Raw genomic sequence first — 4114 nt, 5'->3', positions numbered from 1 at the left:
ATGCTGCTTTTCTAAGAGTTAAAAGCATTGCCCTCTCTGCGCAAATCTCCAGGAAGCAGACACCAACTCAACTCGCTTACTCAAAGAATAAGAAGAAAAAGAAGAAAGTCAAAGAACTCCAGAGATTCTACTATCCACGATGACTGCTACCAGAAACATGTTCCACGTTTGCGTTTACCAAATTTCAGTATAACAGGAGGGAGGAAGCTCTGTCCATCCAATTCCCATATCCTTCCATTTGTTTCAACCAACTACAGATATAGCTCAATAAGCTCTTCCAAATTCAAACTCGAGAGAAAGTGATCAGAGTTTCGTCCTGATCACACTTAGCCATGTCTTACATGATCTTGGTGTTTTTCCTACTCCACCTAAAGCTCGCACAATCCAGTACTACTGCTAGCGATGATTTCATCTTTTACGGATACAGCAACAAATCCTTAGAGCTGCATGGCGATGCTAGGGCCCGGGCCGAAGGCTTTATTAAGCTGACCGATGATGGTCTTAACCAGGAAGGCTATCTCTTCTACTCCCAACCTCTCCGGTTCAAGAACTCAAACAATAGTGCTTTCTCCTTCTCTACTTCTTTCCTCTTCACAATAATCTCTCACGATCAATCACTAAGTGGCCATGGAATTGCCTTTGTCATTTCACCTTCAAAATCATTCCCCGGAGCCCTACCCAATCACTATCTTGGGCTATTCAATGACACCAACAACGGAAATCAGTTCAATCATATTGTTGCAGTTGAGCTAGACACCATCAGAAGCCCCCAGTTCATGGATATCAACAATAACCATGTTGGGATCGACATCAACGGCTTAGAGTCCATTAATTCCAGTCGAGCAGGTTATTACACAGACGGAGTTGCAGTTGCAGATGGGTTTAGAGATCTAAGGCTGGTAAGTGGAGATCCAATGCAAGTGTGGGTGGAATATGATGGTGTAGCTAAACAACTTAATGTTACAGTAGCTCCTTTCAACATGACTAAACCCCATTTTCCTCTCCTGTCCTTAGCACTTGATCTTTCACCATACATCTTGGAGAATATGTATGTAGGTTTCTCATCATCTACTGGTTCTGTTCCTGCAACTCATTATTTACTGGGTTGGAGCTTCAAGATGAACGGGCAAGCTCAATCTTTTAACCTTTCACTTCTTCCTGATGATCTCCCTCGAAATGATAAGATTCCTACAAGTGTACAAGCAGAGGAAAAACACAAGAAGAAACCGAAGGTTTTGGCTTGGCTGCTGCCGTTGACTGCAGTTCTCTTTCTGCTGGCAGCCATGGCCAGTGGCCTTTTGACTTATCGAAGGAAGATAAAATTCAGTGAAGTACTCGAAGATTGGGAGGTCCAGTACGGGCCTCACAGATTCAGGTACAAGGACCTGTTTGTTGCCACCAAAGGCTTCAAAGAGAAAGAGCTTCTTGGGAGAGGAGGTTTCGGTGAGGTCTATCGTGGGGTGTTACCCAGTTCAAGGGTCCAAGTAGCAGTGAAGAAAGTTGCTCATGATTCAGCACAAGGAATGAAAGAGTTCATTGCAGAGATTGCGACGATCGGCAGGCTCAGGCACCCAAACTTGGTACTTCTACTGGGCTATTGCAGGCGCAAAAGAGAGCTCCTCCTGGTTTACGACTTCATGCCCAACGGGAGCCTCAACAAGTTCATCTTTGATCAACCCAAGATGATACTGAGTTGGGAACAAAGGTTTAAGATCATCAGGGACGTCGCTTCTGGGCTTCTCTACTTGCATCATCAATGGATGAATGTGATCATTCACAGAGATATCAAGGCTAGCAATGTCTTACTAGACAGCGAGATGAATGGACGGTTGGGGGATTTTGGGCTAGCCAGATTATGCGACCATGGAATTGACCCTCAGACCACCCACCTAGCAGGCACTCTGGGTTATATTGCACCAGAGCTTGCAAGAACAGGGAAGGCCAATACAAGAACAGACTTGTTTGCGTTTGGTGCATTTCTGCTCTCTGTCGCTTGTGGGAGAAGACCAGTGCAACGAGAAGCGGCACCGGAGAGGATACTTCTGGTGGACTGGGTGACTGAGAGCTGGCGGAGGGGAACCATTTTGGAGACAGTGGATCCGAAGTTAGGCACGGAATATGTGGTGGAAGAAGCTGAATTGGTGTTGAAGCTTGGGTTGCTTTGTTCACACCCTGTGGCCGAAGCTAGACCGAGCATGTCTTGTGTGCTGAAATATTTGGAAGGTGATGCTCCGCTACCAGAGGATTTCAGTGCAGATGTTCTTGTGCGGGGGGGAGAGGAGGTTGTCTATGAAACGGCCCCATCGTCTGCTTCTACGCTAGAGAAATTTTCTGTCCCCTCATTAACAATCACAGAACAATTCATCTCTGGAGGCCGTTGACCCATGGCCACAGCCTGTGGCTCTTTAGCTAAGGATCTCTTGTTTCAGGATTTTGTGGCAAGTCCGGATGATCAATTGCTCTGAATCTAATTATTTCAGTTAAGCAATTGATGACACCTTGAGTAAGGAGGAAAACATATAGGTTATGTATTTCTTTCGGGGTTTGGTCTTTTGGACCGAGGGTAGAGCGAATATGGATCTGATTGAATTATTTGTGTGGAATTCATGTAATTTTTGGTGTTTCATTCACTAATCAAGTCCATTTGCATTTTAATTAGACTGGATTGGACTTGATTTGTATGGACTTGTACTGGATAATTGGGTTAGGTCCATTTGTAAATGAGCCCACATCGAATTAGACCAAATCCGGTCCAATTGACAGCCCTACAGCCATGTATGATTAAGTCTCTTAGTCTTCCTTATCTAGACAGCACCTATTTCTGTCAAGTGGAGTCCACAAGATTCTTTGAATTTGCCATGTGTCTACTTTCCTCATCTATGTCACTCCATGCACTATCTCTTGTCGGGGTTTTCACCAAATAGTATTAGCCATCTGTCCAAGCGCTTAGATCAAACAGTCATAAGTGCTCTGGGACTGAAACTTGTCTTATGATCATAGAGAATTTTATGAAAAAGAAAATCCAGTTAATTTAAACTTCTTCCATAAATGTATTGACTGGTAAACCCATTCCCATATATGAATCAAGAAAGCAAGCAAGATTTGTAGTGACAAAGGAAAATTTATAAGATATATGACCCTCTTCTTGAACCTCAGATCAAGGTCTCACCAATCTCCAACCGGCATGTCACCATTAAGATATAGGATGACCATCACACATTCAGGTACTCTTGAGGAAAAAACCTCTTAAAAATATGGTGTACGACTTCTCAAGCTAAACTAGAAATTAGGACTACACCTGAACCACTAATTATATAATGATAATAAGAAAATACTTGTTTCAAGCTCTTCCTATCATCACTATATATAACTTGGAAAGCAAGAAATACTTCCTTTCTTGAAGTGATCAGAAGTTATCTAATTGGAAAAAGAAATGATGAACACACAAATCGAGTTAGGATCTGCGGCAGAACCAATTGTTCCATATGGCCGGGCTCGGACTTAGCTTTTTGTCAAAATTTGAATGGACCTGACTCAAAGCCCAAGTCAAAGCAGTGTAAAATGTTCATTGACTGTAAAATCCGGCCCATGAACAGGTCTATACATAATTGAATCAGAAAGGAACTTTGGGGAATGAGATTGCTTCAATTCCCTTCTATGGAAGGAATAAAGAGGATTCTACTTTTATAAGTGAGGAACAAATTAAAATCACCAGCTTGTGCTTTACAAGGGCAAGTACATTTGTTAGTTGGGTTATTTGGACTTTGTATTGGAGGAGTTCAAATCAGCCCCCCACAACATCCCACAGTACATCTTCGTCGTGTATTGGAAACATTTCTCAATGATGACATCATCATTTTTGGTATTATCATCGAGAGATGTTCCCAATACATGGCAGGGATGTACTGTGGGACATTGTGGGGGACAATCCTGTGGGGGGCTGATTTGATCTCGAATTAGAGAGGTCTAAACTCGGAAAACCCTAGGAACTTTCAGTGTGGGTGTGGAGAGATGGTTTTTCCTCTAATTATTGGGATCAATTTCAGCCCATAACCCTTGCGACCTATTAGAATTTAGAATGAGTACATGTATTTGTGGGAAAATTTAAAGTTAA

At 42.7% G+C, this 4114-nt stretch overlaps 1 pseudogene; it reads left to right on the top strand.

Moving 5' to 3' along the window:
- The first annotated feature begins 235 nt into the window (after positions 1 to 235).
- LOC104606053 (L-type lectin-domain containing receptor kinase V.9 pseudogene) lies at positions 236 to 3012 on the top strand (annotated as a pseudogene).
- Positions 3013 to 4114: the final 1102 nt, after the last annotated feature.

This window comes from Nelumbo nucifera, chromosome 2 (genome assembly GCF_055504915.1).
Source record: "Nelumbo nucifera cultivar China Antique chromosome 2, China Antique-T2T, whole genome shotgun sequence".
Taxonomy (NCBI): Eukaryota; Viridiplantae; Streptophyta; class Magnoliopsida; order Proteales; family Nelumbonaceae; genus Nelumbo; species Nelumbo nucifera.
Note: the sequence above shows the minus strand (reverse complement) of the source record. Positions and strands in the feature narration are given on the sequence as shown.